This window comes from Thamnophis elegans, chromosome 7, assembly GCF_009769535.1.
Source record: "Thamnophis elegans isolate rThaEle1 chromosome 7, rThaEle1.pri, whole genome shotgun sequence".
NCBI classification, from domain to species: Eukaryota; Metazoa; Chordata; class Lepidosauria; order Squamata; family Colubridae; genus Thamnophis; species Thamnophis elegans.
Window position 1 is genome coordinate 24,799,765 of NC_045547.1, and position 18,073 is coordinate 24,817,837.

The 18,073-nt window shown below is 39.1% G+C and overlaps 1 protein-coding gene across 2 annotated transcripts in view; it reads left to right on the forward strand.

The window, feature by feature from the left end:
* Positions 1–18,073, forward strand: part of CHST11 (carbohydrate sulfotransferase 11) — a 205,046-nt gene that overhangs the window by 169,299 nt on the left and 17,674 nt on the right. The gene's annotated exons all lie outside the window — the stretch shown is intronic.

Sequence of the window (18,073 nt, forward strand, 5' to 3'; positions counted from 1 at the left end):
GGGAGCAGTGAGGAGGAACAGAGGGAGGTTATTCCTGATATGCATGTGCGTAGAGCTGAGAAGAGAAGGGAGCAGCTGGGGAGAAGACGTCATAGAAAGAAATAGGGACAGGTGGCTACTGTTGTGGCCCCTCCCAAAGAGCTTATAGGTGGAGCGACGAGAGGGGAATCTTTGCAGGAAACAACAGTCCACTTTACTAGCTGTTGAGAAAGCATTCCGTAAGTCTAATCTTGGTTTCTTGAAGATAGCGTTCTAGGCTCCTAGCCAAGGCATGGCTATATCTCCTTCATTAGTCGTGGCAGACAGCCAAGCCTGTGTCTGCATATTCATTAGAATCACCGGACAGAACAGATATAGTAGCACTTTATTTTCATACTGGTAGTCCTTGAGTTAACTATTCATTTAGTGACCACTTGAAGTTACAATGGCACTGAAAAAGTGACTTAGACCATTTTTTCACACTTACAACTGCTGCAGCATACCCATGGTCCTGTGATCAAAATTCAAATGTTGGCAACTGGCGCGTATTTATGACAGTTGCAGTATCCCCAGGTCATGTGATCACCATTTGTAACCTTTCCAGCTGGCCTCTGATAAGCAAAGTCTATGGGGAAAACTAGATCCAGTTAATGAGCATGTGAATCACTTTAACCACTGTAGCAAAAAAGTTGTTTGCCCTCATAAAATGGGGCAAAACTCACTTAACAACTGCCTTGCTTACCAATGGAGATGTTGGGTTCAATTGTGGTTATAAGTTGAGGACTACCTGTATTTTTGTCTTCATATAAATTGTGCCTATTTTCCTAAATGTAACAATTGGATAACTTTGAGTTATTTGAGTGGAATTGGGCTTAATACCTAAAAGAGAGACCACAAAAAACTCCAAAGACAGTAGACTCCACTGAGAAATAAAAGAGAAAACATCAAATATCTTCCTTATTACTGACATGAAAACAAAATGGACTGTTCATATATTCACCTGAAATAGTCACTAGAAGCTAAGCCCAGCTTGAGGGAGATTTTACTTAGCGTTTCTATAAAGTGGCTATTGGTCCTGCTTCTTGTGAGGATAATGATTCTGCATAACTACTTTTACGTTTTAGCCACACCAAAATGAGATTTAGTAGTTACTGTGGATGGGGATTTAGATGGAGGAAAGTCCAGAAAAGCTTCTATATTCATCTGTTGTATAAATTTTGTTTGCTGTTGTTGTTTTTAAAAAAACCTGAGCATACAGATTTTATTAATATTATACCTAATGGATACAGTTTTTCCTGCGTAAGTCTCAGGTTCAGTCCCTAGCATCTCTTATTAAAAGCGTCAGGTATCAGTTAATAAGAAAAACTAATTAATGCCTGAAAGAGTCATCAGCATATAAAGTATATAGTACTGTTCTCACTATGTAAATTATTTTATCTAACAGAGACAAATTGCTACCATTGCTCATCTGCCTCAGAACGTGAAACTCTATGACAGCTTTCCACAATTTGGTGTCCCTCCAGTATACTCAACTTTCAATATTTTCAGTGTTACTTCAAGCCACCGACATACTTATGTAGTAGGCCATCAGAAGGATGACAGGCAATACCCATAACGATGTATCATGGTCCTGTTCTGTCTTGATAGTATGAAGGGGCAATGTGAGATAAGACAGCCTAATCGTTTCAGCACCATGGAAAGCTCCAAATAAGCAACGTTTGCTGCAAAATTATGTGAACGGACTGTAACATTTTATTCCTTCAAGAAGAACACATTTTTCCTGTGCTCTGTCATTCCATGAGAGGTGGAAGGCTTTAAAGGGGCCAGACCTTTGCCCTTTTTTATTAGACAAACACATTTGCTACACACTCAAATGTGGGTGCAGTTGCCTGGTGCAGAAGGGATCAATTTATTAGGGAAGCTGCTAAAAGACAGCACTCCAAAAAACTGAAATTCCTGTTTTACAGACCAGAGTGTGGAGACTTGGTTATGATACGAAGGCCAGATTTTAGCCTCTTTGATTCCAGTATCACTGGTTACATTTTTTTTATATCAAAGCCTAGAGTGCTTCTTGGTATGGGGATAGGAATAAAGACACTCCGCAATCTTTAAAATGCTCAGACAAAGCTGAAATTGTGGTAAACAGCTTGATCCTAGAACAAGTGGATCTCTCTGGGTTGTATAATTATTGCATCCAGTGGTGGGATTCAATTTTTATTTACTACCAGTTCTGTGGGTGTGGCTTGGTGAGCATGGCAGGCGAAGGATACTATAAAATTTCCATTCCCTCTCCACTCCAGAGGAAGGATACCGTAATATCTCCATTCCCTCCCACTCAACTGGGACTCGGGAGGCAGAGAATAGATGGCGACAGGGCCACTCAGAGGTGACATTTACTGGTTCTCCAAACTACTCAAAATTTCCACTACTGGTTCTCCTGAACAGGTCAGAACCTGCTGAATACCACCTCTGATTGTGTCCTATTTTTAAGTATGCTTTCATCTCTCTTTCCACCAAAATCCACAAAAGCACATTCTTATATACAGGAAAGCAGAGAGGAAATATATCAAACATCCTGTTCTCAAGATGGAAAGTTCTGGACAACTCCAGAATGTTCCATTCTTCCTTTGCACCAGAAGGTTTCTGACTCTACTTATTCATCAAATAAAAATTGTCATAAAGTGTTACTACACTGCAGAACTGGGGAGACTTTTTTTCTTTTTGTCAAAGGGCTCAAGAATAATGTTCTTGGGAAAGCAAATCTTTGGCAAAAAAAAGAACCCATCAGTCAGATCAAAATTGTTGACTTATTCTTTTTTCCCTTGTTTCCCTCTTTTCTTTCTCCTTGTGAAACATGCTGCTGATGGAAGCATTACCAGTGGTGGGATTCATTTTTTAAACAACCGGTTCTGTGGGCGTGGCTTGGTGGGCATGGCAGGGGAAGGATATTGTAAAATCTCCATTCCTTCTTCACTCCAAAGGAAGTTACTGCATTTCCTCCCAATCATCTGGGACTCAGGAGGCAGAGAATAGATGGGGGTGGGGCCTGTTAGAGGTGGTATTTACCAGTTCTCCAAACTATTCAAAATTTCTGCTACCGGTTCCCCAGAAATGGTCAGAACCTGCTGAATATCACCTCTGAGCATTACAATGTTCTTTTCAAACTGTTCACATATAAAAGAGTTTTGAACTTACACGTAGAGCACCATAAAATTAAAATCAAAGGCCAGTTGCGTTCCTATGGACATTGGTTACTCAATATGCTTGGCCAGGTCATTATGTGCTTATACTCTATGGAATGTTACATCTGGTTTCCTGAAAATCCCAACTTATATTTAGGAAAGCCATGATTCAAGCTTTTTTTTTTTAAACCACCTTTGATTTATGTGATGTTTCCTTTTATTTAAAATCAGCAGTTTAAGTGTACTAATTTTTGGATGGAAGGAAGTTTCTTATCCTCATTATTGTAAAGGAAAAAATGAAAATACATTAGAATTGTCTGCTCTAATTTGCTTTAGCTTTTTAAACAGATCTAAAAAGAAATGGAAGATTTCTTGGAGGCTAATGGAGGTTAAAACATTTGATAAGAGGCCTTCAAGAGAGTCTCAGATTTAACTTGGAGAACATCCCCTTCAGTGCCCTTGTATCCTACAGTTTCTCCCAATATTTCTAAATGATGACCGGTTTGCCCGAACCGATAGCAGAAATCACAGGTGGCCCTGCCAACCCTCCCTGGCTCTACGGCATCCCATTTAGGCCCTTTTTTAGTGAAAAGTGCATGCGCAAAAAGCCTAGCACATGCACAGAGTATGCGCACGGGCTCACATTTGCGAACTGGTAGGGACAGTAAGTAAATACCACCCCTGAACAGCTTCCCATTGCTTCAATTGTAGAATAACAATAACAAGATATTACTTGTGGAATAATTGTAAAATAACAATTACAAGAATATTACTTAGAACAACTAATCAGGAGAGATGATAATGCACCTCATCATATCACAAATCTTCAGGATAGAAAAGCTGTGATTGCAAAATATGCAAGTCCCAGTAAAAGGTCTGGGGAGATTATGCAGAAATTCAAAGGAACGTCATCACAGATTTAAAATGTGCCCTGCAGGCACTATATATTCCAATCACTGTAAAGAAGTGTGTGAGACCGTATCTAGCAAATTTGTAGCAAGTACAAGAAGGTGTGATTTGTAGAAGCATATTGTGCACTTAAAATTCTTTTTCAAACTTTTCATTTTAATATTATTTTTCTGTTCCTAAGTGTGTTTGTTGTTTATGTGTTTTACAGGCAGTAACTGTTCCTTTTAATAAGACGTTAACTGTATTTTAAGAAAAAAAACTAAACTGCTTTACAGCTTTTCCTGTTTGAAGCTGATAAAGAACTGCTGAAGGAAAATCCCGGTGGAACCAGGAGATAATAAATACATGATTTTAAGGAGAGAGAAAAAGTTAGTTCCAGGGGTGGGCTTCAAATATTTTAGCAAGGGGTTCTCTGCCAGGTTGCTGGGTGGGCATGACCATGGTGGGCGTGGCCTATCGACCACCTGCACCATGGCAGGGGGGGGTGTTTTTGCCCTCCACGGGCTCCTGAGGCTTTTCTCGAGCTCCGGGAGGGTGAAAATGGCCTCCCCAGGCTCCAGAGGCCTTCTGGAGGCCGGAAATAGGGCCTATTTCCAGCCTTCCTGAACTTCCAGAAGGCCCAATTTTTGCCCTCTTAGAGCCTCTGTGCATGCTTTGCACTTACTGCCTCCAAAATTGGCCGCGTGAGGACTCCTGAAATGGGTGGGGCAGAGTGGGCAGGGCCAGCCAGGAGTGGGATTTGGGGGTTCTCTGAACTGCACAGAATCTTAGCTAGAGGTTCTCCCGAACCCCTGTGAACTCCAGCAGCCCACCCCTGGTTAGATCCTTGTTCATTGCTAATAGCTGGGTTATTTGAAGCAATATATTTAACTAGCTGTACCATATTTTGGCCAATTAATGTAGCAGTCAACGTGAAAGCCCTGGAGCAGGGAATTTGGATCACCATTTAGTAGACAAGTGTTTATTTATTACTACATTCATATCCTCTTTCCTTTAAAAGCTTAAAGCGGCAAATGGGAGTGTTTCCCTTCGTCACATCTTCATAAGAAACAAACATATGAAGTTACTGGAATATGAATTAATGATCACCTCAAAATTTCCAAGTGAGTTCTCTCTGAACCTAGGACTTTCTGTTCCCAGTATACCATTACACTCCACTTTTAATGGGTAAATGGATACAAAGTTCTGACAGAATATAAGGTTGCTTTCTATTTATTATAAGTACAGCTTTAGATATTGGGTTGAGATTGGCCCTTAAAACTCAAGCCAAATGCTCAGTTCCTCTTAATGTTTCCTATTATGTTTATCTCAGTATTTTATTAAAGTTCTTTTTCTGCAACCTAACTCTTCTGTTTGAAGTAGCAGTTTGAAGTTACAGTCATGCAGTAGCTCATATTTTGCACCAGCATATTTTGGTTCAACTTGTGACCCATTTTCCTTAGCTTCAGCTCTTGGATATGGAATACAAAAGAAGGCTTGTTGGTGTTGACATTTTAGTATAATTTAGCAAAAACTCGATGATAGCAACTTATAGAGAAGAGCATGCATTAAAAATAGACATAATGGTTGACACTTTTAAATAATATTTCAGAGCCACCTTTGTTCATTCTACAGTTCCTCTAAAAAGCATCTTTGTATGCTGGGAAAAGTTTGTGCCTATTATATAGTACTAAAAAGTAGTGGGAAATGATTGTTTATGTTTGACAAAGTTGTTTCTAAGGTACATACCAAACCACAGGAAGTCTGTGTAGGATGCAAGTGCTTTCTAAAAAACCTTCACTGTAATTTTATTTTAAAATGGTAACATCTCATTCAACTTCTTTGGTTATGCTGAAAAATCCCTATTGCTGTTCTATTTGTCAAGCAAACATGTAGAGTTCATAATATTGCATTATAAGGCAACTGACTGTATTTTAAAGCTGCAGCTATCCTGACAACTGGCAGTTATTCTTAAAATAAAACCATCCTTATCCACATTGGCATAAAACAATGAAGTCAATAATGCATATTTCTCTCCCTCCTGTAAGCATATATAATTGTGCATTTCTTTCAGAATAGTTTGTCAGCTATTCAGTTTCATATTTAACAAGTTCCATTTAGATATCATTGTGCTATATTTGCCTGACGACATGGTTACACCTTCGTGTTTTGTAGCCCAGATAGGTAATACTCCCCTGTAATATTATCTGCAAAATACAGGTAAGCCTCAACTTACAACCATAATGGAGCCAAAAAAAATTGTCATTAAGTCATGTCAACAATGTGACCAGACCAGGGGTGAAATCAACTTACCTTTGCTATCAGTTTGCCCTTAAGATCCGTTTCCGACCCGTTTCCAACCCGTTAAGACCCATTACCTTCCGACTCATTTATGGACTTCTGGTACTTCCAGTAGGTGCATTTTTCACCCTCCCCAGGCTCCGGAGGTTATTTTCGAGCCTCCGGGAGGGCAAAAACGGCCTCTCTGGGCTCTGGAGGCCCTCTGGGCCTGTTTCCATTCTTCTGGTAGGCCCATTTTTTTGCTCTCCCAGAGCCTCTGCGCGGGCTCTGCACTTATCTGGCATCCAAAAAGGAGTGGTGTGAAGATTCCTGGGAGGAGGGGAGGGGAGGGGGCAGGGTCAGCCATTCCTTTTAACTATCTGTTCAGCGATCCAGATTAAAACTAACATCCGGTTCACCCAAATCAGTCTGAACCGGCTGAATCCCATCCCTAGTAAAAAATCCCTGCAAATATTTTTTGTGCGGCTTATTTGTACAAGTGATGTTATTACTTGTAAGTTGATAGTATCAAGCCAATTTGCTGATCTTGAAAAAACGAGCATAGTTAGATCCAGTTAGTATTTGGATGTAAGTGCATCAGAAAATCTGAAGCCAAACTGGGAAGTTAAAAAAAGCCTTTAGCTACTAAAAAAAAAACTTTGGAGACATCTCTGTGTAATGAATTGTTGTAAGTCAAAACTCCAAAGAGACTTGATTTATGTTGTTAAACTTTTCTGGACAAACTGGGATCCAGTTATCTCTATTTATGCTTCTTCACATTTTATGGTAGCAACATGCTTCCTCCAAATGGGAGTTTCAGGCTAAAATAAATATAAAAAGTCATATTTTAGGATTAAATGCATGCCAAAGGGGTAGTTTGCAAAAACTTGCGCTCGTTTTAAAATGTTTTATTAATGCTATTTTCCAAAACCGCAATGTCATGCTATAAATCATCTTATTGATGCAAAACTGATGAAAGAATAGCTGGGTATCAGATGTTGCCTCCTTCTGATGATAAGAGGATAAAAATGAGGCATTGAGATTATGACAGATACGAAGCTCAGGGGAATAGTTTTTAAAAGGGGCGCACTTCGTTAGCAAGTATTATGTCACTGACACAGAATGATGAGAGTTCTTTGTGAAAGGTCTGTGACAGCTTTTTAAATGAGGACAAGAAGTAAGGGCACCACACTAAGAAAAAGAGGTCTTTACATCGTATAGAGCCTCCGGCAGTGCTGATAGTTGTCCAGCTCTACTGTTAACCCTGCTTGCCTACAAGGACTGTGTTAGGAATATAATCTAATGGTTGGGTTGGCAATCTATACATTTGTAACAATGCTATACCTGTTTCTTTAAATCATACTGTAAAATGTGATTGATTGCTGTTTTCCCTCAATCAGCCATAAGAGGGAGCCAGAATGACTGTTAGCTCTCTGTTTATTATATGCTGGGCTGATCTGATCTGAGTGTTTTTGGAAGCTGGCTGTTAGAAAGTGCCCTGAGCTATTGTAAATTTTGCAACTGCTAGCAAACTTTGAGTACCGAACTGATTATATGATACTGGACTATGTTATTTGGATTATCCCTTAACTGAAAGACGTTGATGACTGACTGTCTTATCCGTGTATGACTTGGACTGTTTGATGGACTCTATTTCCACAAAAGTAAAAGCCTATTTAAACTGCAGTGTCTCTGTATGCTGGTTTGTGTGTTCTCCAACAACACTCTCACAATGCTTCTCTGAACGTACTCGCTCTCCCAACGGGGAGCTTACCTAACAGACTGGTTGTCTAGCTGAATTACAAGCTTATGACAGTAAATGCCATAACCCTGCAAATCTTTGATAGAACTAATACAAGCGGCCTGAATTACCATGTATTGTTTTTGATTTTCATGGTGAGGAACTAGATTGGCAAGATCCTCTGTGGTTATCCGTTTTGGATAAAACAGTAAACCCTAATGCCTGGATCAAGGCCACCTCTGTAGGAAACTCAAATATGTAACGCTAGGAGCCATTACTATCATAGCATCTCTTAGAACAGGGCAGAGGTGGTATTCAGCAGGTTCTGACCAGTTCTAGAGAACCGGTAGTGGAAATTTAAAATAGTTCGGAGAACCGGTAAATACCACCTCTGATTAGCCCCACACCCCTCTATTCTCTGCCTCCCGAGTCCCAGCTGATCGGGAGGAAATAGGGATTTTGCAGTAACCTTCCCCTGGAGTGGGGAGGAATGGAGATTTTACAGTATCCTTCCCTTGCCACGCCCACAAAGCCATGCCATGCCATGCCCACAGAACTGGTAGCAAAAAAAAATTTGAATCCCACCACTGGAACAAGGGTGTCAAACCCGTGGCCCATGGATCGGATGTGTCATGCACTGCCTATGTCTACCCCGGGTTTAGCGAAGGGGGGGGGTTGTGATACGTCACAAGATGACATGTCATCACAAATTTGACATTCCTGTCTTAGAAGGTAATAACTATACCTGTGATCGGTCAACTCATCACAAAATATCATGAAATAGTTTTCACATAACCATGCTTATATGCCTCTTCAATAGAAGACATCTACTTGATTGAACAGTTATCCACTGTCTTTTGAATTAGAAAAAAGGCAGTGGCCAATAACAATATCCCTACCAATTAAACAATCAGTAGAGGCAGGGTGATTTCATCAGCAATGAATCCAGTAGGACGAGAAGCTTCAACCCACGTTCCAAAACCAACCTTTTTTTACTGAGGTCTTTAGACCAGAGAGCACAGCAATAAAATACTAACTCTGTAATGGTTATGGTTTGGTTTAATACCACACACATTCTAATGCAATTTCAGTCTGCTTTTATGGTTGCGAGTAGTCCCAGAAAGGAAGTACTCGGTAGCGTAAATGGAACCTTCTCCGCCTCAGCTATCAACTGTTGCAATGGAAGGGGGACTTGCCTGGAGACTACAGAGTGAATGGAAAAAGGTTGAACTTCCAATCCTACATATGTTCTTACAATATGTGACCATAAAGCCTTCTTTGTAAGGGTTCCCAGTTCTAGAATGCTGTCTGCTTTCAAGTGCAGTTGCTATATCAGCACTGCAATCTGTTCAGTATCAATTATATTTCACAATTGGCACAGTCGCTGTAATTGATTAATCAGATTGGTTCATTGCCTTTGTTGAATTTTTGCTGTTTGTTGAAATGATTCTAATTGCTTTTTTTGATACATTGTATAATAATTCTGCTTGAAGCCTTATGTACTGCTCTGGTGTTTGCAAGGATGAAGGGCAGCCCCAAAGTGTTTTAATGAATGCAATTATGAAAGATCTTGCTATTCTTTATTAAGGTTGTTTGAAATGATGTTGAAGACATATTTAGTGTCTTATTTCAGTTGCCCCTGGCTTGGAAAGGAAGAAAATCTTGATATCTCTTGTGTGGTGTTTCTCAATCTTAGCAATTTATAAGATGTGTGGACTTCATTTTTCAGAATTCCCCAATCATATACAGTATCTTAAAGTTGCCAAGGTTGAGAAATAATGTTCAAGTGGCTGGAGCTACTAGAAATGTACCTTATTTACTAACAAAAGAGTTTCATAGGTATTCGTAGTACCAAGCAGTGATTATTAGTGCAAAAAGCTGTAATCACTTGATAATGGCACCAGCAGGTCCAGCTAAAAGTCAGTCTTTCTTTTAACTCAATTGTGAACTTCGATAAGGGCTGTAACTAACAATTCATTATTCAACTGTTTTCTGGCTTTAAAAAAACTGGACCCAAACAATGTGAAATAATGAATAAATAATTGTCTTTGCTTTATCCATCTGTGACTTCATGGTACAAAGGCTAGAGATTAGAATCAAAGTTTAAGAACTTGGCATTACGTCTTAGAGTTTATACTGTCATTATTATTATTTTTCTTTTCACTTCAGGTAAATTACCTCTATGTAATATTAAGAGCTGTAGTTAATGCTGCATATTCTGTGTAATATCACCTAGTCTTTGAGTTTGCTTTTCCTGGGAGCCCATCATCTACTACTGTTTATTTAGTAGTCGTGCTGAATATCAATTGCATGGACTGAAGCTTTGACTGCAGAGAGATCGTTGAAAAGCAAAATAAGTCAAAGTGCAAATGAACAATAACAGCTACAAAAATACAGAGAAATGCTTTCCATACCAAGTAGCTCACTGTAAATGAAATCTAGGAATCTCTGCATCTAGCGTTCATTGTTATAGCAACAGGAACATCACAGAACAGATATCGTACGAGCCTAGTTCTTATTTACAAAAATACTTTAGTTCAGTGGCAATAGAATCAATATTTGTGGCAAAAAAAACCCCACATTTTTTCTGGTCATTGGGGTAAATAATAGGGGAACATTTCAACATACGGTATCTGCTTTATTTTTTTTATTACCTCTCCCATAAATAAGCATCACTAGAAATGTGATATTGACATTGTTGCAAAAGTGCAACTATCACTTTGATAGATGACCAAAAAAAAAGCAAATTTTGCTTTGTTAATTTTTTTTTGGGACCTCTTAATATAGTTTAGTCTTTCATTTACTGCTTTGGATAATAGGAAATTGTATAAGCGATCAAAGTTTTGTGTTTCGTGCTGCCATCTAACGATTAATACACACATAGTGATAGTTACTGAAGAAACACAATTCAGTTAGGTCATGCTGTTTCTATACAGTACTCTTATTTTATATTTCTATGACAATTCTCCCATTATCGACTGCATAATAATTATAGAATGAAATAAAAATAGAATAGTGAAGTCACTTTTTAACGGTCTAGCTAGGGAGAAGAATAACTACTTTCTTGAAAGCCTGGTAAATTAAAGAGGTGGCATTATGTTGGTGAAAATGGTATAAATCTCCCCATTTGAATCATTTCATTTTTGTGATGATGCAAGTGTAAGAAATTGCAATGGGACATGGTAAGTTGCACATGAAGGTAATTCAATTGAGGTTCAGAAATTTGATTTTTCACTGTATACTAAAGGCAGATATTTCAGAAACATTTATTTACAAGTGACGTTTATACTTCTGTTTGCTTTTTGTGTGTTAGTTCATATATTTTTTTTATTTCACACAAAGACTTTATCTAGGAGGTCCTCCATGCCCTAAACTTTAGAGAAGATGCTAGCAGAAATTAGACCAAGATCCCTGCTAATATGCAATAGTTTTCTCAATTGTTTGAGAAACAGAACAGAACAGAATAACAGAGTTGGAAGGGACCTTAGAAGTCTTCTAGTCCAACCCCTACACAAACAGGAAAACTTATATCATTTCAGTCAAATGGTTGTCCAATCTCTCCTTAAAATCCTCCAGTGTTGGAGCACCCACAACTTCTGGACGCAAGTCTGATTAATTATTCTAACTGTCAGGAAATTCCTCCTTAGTTCTAGTTGGTTTACTCCTTGATTATTTTCCATCCATTGCTTCTTATTCTCCCCTCAGGTGCTTTGGAGTATAGTTTGACTCCCTCTTCTTTGTGGCAGCCCCTGACATATTGGAACTCTGCTATCATGTCACCCCTAGTCCTTCTTTTCATCAAACTACTAGACATAGCCATTTCCTGCAACCGTTCTTCACATGTTTTAGTCTCCAGTCCCCTAATCATCTTTGTTGCTCTTCTCTGCACTCTTTCTAGTCTCCACATCTTTCCTACATCATGGCAACCAAAACGGAATGCAATATTCCAAGTGTGGCCTTACCAAGCCGTTATAAAGTGGTATTAACACTTCACATGATCTCGATTCTATCCGTCTGTTTATGTAGCCTAGAACTGTGTTGGCTTTTTTGGAAGCTGTTCTGATGAATTTGAGAGCTTGGTGGCAGTAGTGTATTCTACCAGAAAGGTCACTCATGCCAGACTAGTTTTAGCAGAGGAGCCAGACTAACTATATTCATCAACACATTTAATCTTTCATTGTCTTTTAACGACCCCATAATCCCTTGCGGGGTGGAGTCTGGGCAACTGAATGGAGCTAGCAGTGTTTTAATGGCTGGATGCCCTTCCTGTCACCGATGCGGAGGTTTGTTCAGCAGATATAGTCTCAGTGTGCCCAGAGAGAGAAATATCTGCCTCTACCTAGGATCAAACTCACAGCCTACTGATTGTGAGGCAAGAGCTCCACCTCTAGGCCACAGCACCACTCCCATCAACCCATTTAATATGGGGAGATTATCACCCAAATCAACAATGACTATATCAGATGTTAGAGTTCCTGGGCATTTGTTTACAAATGGGCAATGGAACTCAGGAGCAACATCTAGGCAACCAGGGCCTAGCCCTGTAGCATCACCGGAAGAACGACAAACGTAGACAAGAAAAAAGTATACTGTGTTTGAAAGTTACATCATTACGGCTTGCTAGTATAAATCCTACTAAGAGTAGGAATACTTAAAGCGAATGTTTGAACATTTATCCAGACTCAAATATCATTGAAAATGGATTAGCGGATCAAAAGAGATTAATTTCCAGAAGGGGGGGAAAAAACCAGAGATGCAGAACTGGAAGAGAATAAAAATGGAAAACCCTAAAATAATAGTAGAAGAATAAGATAACAGATTGAAGGCCTACTCATTTTGTTTGTGGCAAGCTCCCACCCACCATCTTACACCCACCCACCCACCCTTTGGCCATGATGGCGAACCTATGGTGCGCAGGCCACAGGTGGCACGCGGAGCCATTTGTTAGGGCATACGAGGTGTTGCCCTGTCAGCTCCAGCACGCATGCGCATGCTGGCCAGCTGACTTCAGACTTCATTTTCACCCATTTTTCGCCCACTGGAGGCTTCAGGAACAGACTTCCGGTTTGCCCAGAACCATTTTTCGCTCTCCGGAGGCAAAAAAAACGGAGGGAATGCATGTGTGTGTGTGTGTATGTGTGTGTGTGTCACACGCATAGAATTATTAGTGTGGGCACGCCTGCACATGACCCCCCTGCGCTATCCCCGCTTTTGGCACACAATGAGAGAAAGTTTAGCCATTACTGCCCTGTGGACTCCCTGGTCAGTGTTATTAGAAAAGATGCTTGCAATATTGGCCTCTCCTTCTGCATGCAAATTGGCTTCTCGGTGATCCATCTTTTTCATATCCCAGATTTCCTTTGAACGTTCTTTGTTCACTTGCTGCCTGAGAGGTGGCTCCTGGGGCTTCATTATTAGCTAAGCCAAGTGTTTTGAAACTTCTTCCATGCATCAGCGGATTAGGGTTGTTGGGGTTTTTTTTTAATAAAAAATGAACACATGTTCAAGTGTCAGAAGAGTGTAGACAATATGCTATAATGTGCAGTTAACTCACTCTCTGGCAGCAATATTTTTAGCCAGCTGAAGGATGACAACTTTTCATCTGTCTACTTTGGATGTGAAGAGAGAGCGAGATCATCTGCACAGCATTTTTCAGTTATTGGCTGAAACTCTCTTGAGGATAAACACATATTTCAACACCAGTTAATGTGGCGCAGCTAAAGCTGCTATCCTACCAAGAAAAATCTGATGCTGTAATTCTGTGAGTTTTTGGCGCAAACAATAAATATTCCTGAAGTTTACATTGACTTGTATTAATGTTTACATAATAATTTAATTTCCTAGGTTTAATAATACTTCAATGAATAAAAATATTTGCCTTCCTTCGTGAAATAAAAATAAGTAGTCTTTGAATTTTTGTTGTTGAAACTCTTTCAAAATCAATATAGAGAACCATCTCATCCCCTCAGGATTTTAAATTTAATGACTCTGAAACCATTTTTTCCCTTTTAAATTTCATTAAATTGGTTAGCAATCATTTTTAAAGAAACCTATTAAAGTTTATCATGATAAAAATGCAAAAAGAAACAAAATTTAGAAAACAAAGAAAAAGTGAGTAATGACTTCCAACTTTTTTCAGTGAGAGGATGTGTGTATATGTGTGTGTGTGTGTGTGTGTGTGTGTGTGTGTGTGTGTGAATGAATTACAAAATCAACCTTTTACTTTATATTTCTCAACATTTCAAGCTGTTTCCTATTACAAGAAAATCATCCTAATCATCCAAATCCAAAATTCATTTTCTTCGGTTTTGAGCAAAAAATCCAGAAGCGGTTTCCAAGGAGAAACAAAATAAGATAAAATTTCTTTACCGTTATTAAAACAGTCAGCTTTGCCATCTCTGCCAATTCCATCACCTTTACTAAACGTGTTAGCAATCATGAATGCTCAAGTCCAGTCCATTCGGTCTGGCAGAGAAGAAGGCGTGCTGCGGGTCCCGTCTGCTAGGGATTTACACTTGGCAGATCCTAGGAGGTGGGCCTCCTCTGCCTTATGGAACATCCTTCCTCTTTGAGTTGTCTTTGGATCCCAACTTGACAGCTTCCATCCCTCTGGCTAATCCTGTGTGCCAGTCTACTTGAGATGGAGGTAAATTAGCATCCTAACTATTTTCCAGTTGTTGACCAGGACTGTGAGTGTGTGAATGAGGGACCATAAGCCAAACCTGAGAGCACAAATAACATGGGTGGCCATATAAATTAGATAGATGGATGATAGATAGATAGATAGATAGATAGATAGATAGATAGATAGATAGATAGATAGATAGATGGATGGATGGATGGATGGATGGATGGATGGATGGATGGATGGGCGGGAGGGCGGGCGGACAAATATTTTTGCTTTGTAAAAGAAGGGTGTTCTTTTGTCAAAAGTGCCTAGGCAATATAAGATAGGGCATGTAATATGCCCTATGCATTTCTAACAAGTTAAAATGAATTGCTTGCATGCATTTTACGTGCCCAGAGTAAATTCACATTAACTGAAAATAATTGATCCTGCTAGTTCATGATAGGTTTGTGCCAGAAGTGTCAAATTCTTAACTGGGGAAAATGTGGAGCATATGATAAATGGATAGTAATATGTCTACTTTATTTGTCAGACAGACATGTAGAGTTCGTATTATTTTAGGGTGGAAAACCGTAATGTAAAGGAATACAGGCAATTACAGGAATTAATGATGAGGAACAGTCTATACATTTTGGCCTGACGTCCAGAAGGAAATTCAAACATAATTGTGTAACCAGAGTTCCACTTAAGAAGTGATGTTAACATAACTTAATGTTTCAGCGTTGATTATTCCGGACATTTTTATTAAAGTGATTGAATCTTAAAACTGCAAAAGAATGATATGTTACGTAGCTCTTGGCTTGTCCCTCCATAACCATGTGACACCCAGAATGCTTTTAGATATTCAGCTACGTGACCATAAATAAAAATTCAAACCATACAAAAATGAAAGAAAAGAAATTATTCTAGCCAGTTCTGTGATATCATTCTATCAACCAAAGGTAGGTTTATTATGGTTCAGACTGGATCGGGCGAACCAGTAGCGGTGGTGGTGGGAGGCTCCACCCACCCACCCGGATGCTTCTGCGCTTGTGCATAAGTGTTGCGTGCGAACGTGAGCATATGTGGGAACGCACCCGAACCGGTAGTAAAAAAAATTGACAACCACCACTGCTATCAACCTCTATTTTTTAGGTAGTTCCCAGAGTTGCAGGGCTGGGAAAAAATACCTGTGGCCCCTGCTTCAAATCATACCTCAAAACGGGGGAAGCCACCAGCTCTTAACCTAAAAGTTTTATCAATTTTGCAAGTTTTGCAATTCAAACCACTGGACAAAGGAATCTAGCATTTCTCTGTGAGCTTGCTTGATGGGAACAGAAAAGAAAGGAGGGTGTCAAAAAGAGGGGAAAAATAGATGTCCCCCCAAAAGTGTCTTCAGAGAGGATGATTGCCCTCATCCACAGTGGCTTCGACATTCCCAGCAAGTGGCATGGGACCCATCCCTGCGTGCCTCTCCCAGATTCTTCCCATGCTCCTGCTACTTTCAGTGGGAAATGGTTGCCTGCTCCAAAGGATTGTTGGCTTGATTCTATACAACAGCCCTTATGTTCTTCAGTCCCTCTCCCAACACAGGTATTTGCCTTGGTTAAATATACATGGTAATTTGGGTGCCTGAAAGTGCATTCCTATGAAAACACTGTTTTTCATAATTAACTCGAGGCCTCTAATCTTGCTCCTTTGGGTACATTATAGCTCAGCTGCAGAAACTAAGCTCTCCTTGTCTTCCTTCCTGTGGTATTTTTCCAAGGGAACAAGACAAGAGTCTTGTGTTATCTCCTCATTCAGTGCCCAGGATGGTATCCCGCCAACAGAAGTCTGTTTAATTTTACAGTCTTCACTTCAGAGTAAAGTACACATGATACTTGTTTTTAATTTGTTTCCAAAGGATTTTGTATTTCTGGCATGCAGTGTACAGAAGCCCGCTGATTTTGTGTGTGTGACAAAAATTACTTGTTGCATAGCCAGCCATAAACAGAGGTATGAGAAGAGGCTTCAAGCAGGAAGAGTAAATATTCTTCCTTTCACAAAGACATTGACATACAGGGCAAGTATGTGCAAACATATTTGGTGTTTGAACAAAACAAATACACTAGGGTTTTGTAGTTTTATTGTTGTGAGCCACCCAGAGTTGTGCTTTAAGCTAGATAGGCCACACAAATCTTTTTTTTTATTTGAGTGGCTACCTATCTCAACTTGTGTGATTGGTGTGGCTACCTACCTCAACTAATTCAATTAATTATTGAATTGCCCACAAGTGCAGTGCCATTCACCTACTCCCACATCTATTTACTCTAGGCAATATAATTAAAGTGCTGGGATTCACAGTGCAACTGGTTTCAGAATCGTAGAATTATGGGTTTGGAAGGTATCTTAAAGATCATCTAGTCCAACCCTTTTCAGTGTGCAAGAAAACCAATTAGAACATCCTTGAGAAGTAGCTGTCCAATCTCTTAAAAACCTCAAGAGAGGAAGTACACTGGTAAAGCTGGAATTAACTCCATTGTGTTAGTACCTATTAATTATTGTTATAGGCCACACTTGTATTTTATTTTTACTGCTGTTTGGTTCCACTATTTAGATTTTTCTCTTGTGCCTGCCAATTACCTTCTGTATGACTCATGAAGAATAATCTAGTCAATGAAAGATAATGCCATAATTATTTAATAATTATGCCAATAAGATAATGCTATAATTCCTAACCTATTGTCCATGTGGGAAGTATACATAATTTGTGTCAGGGGAGATAATATAATCATATATACCTTTTATGTATGCCATTCAATGTTGCATTATTATTCACCATAAATTATAATTCAATCAATATTTATTCAGTCAATGACTAGCAAAATTTAAAAGAACAAAAACAGAGTGAAGCAAATAAATACAATAATATACTAACAACTAGCAAAATAAATCACACAATGCAACATTCACTCCTCTATTACCATGTTAATATAGCTGTTACCTGGTAATAAATCTAAAACATTGATAGGTGTGTGTGTGTGTGTGTGTGTATACATACATACACACACACATACATATACACACACAAACACACAATTTATTAGTTAAGGTGCATCAAACCAAAAGTAATATTTAAAACCAAGTAATTAAATATTTAATTCATTATATCATACTTCAATGGCAGCAACCCAAAATTTAGCTATTTACATATAATGAATGGTTTTAAATCCCAAAGGAGATGATTCACATAAAATGTATTTGGCTTCCCAGAAAACGTATCTATTAGTGGCATAATGAAGATTGATCTAATGTCTTTACAAAATGCAATAGTACATGAGAGATGAGTTCAACCTCCTTGAAGGCTAACCTTACAAGGGTAAATGTCCTCAACTACAAGGATTTTATTATACC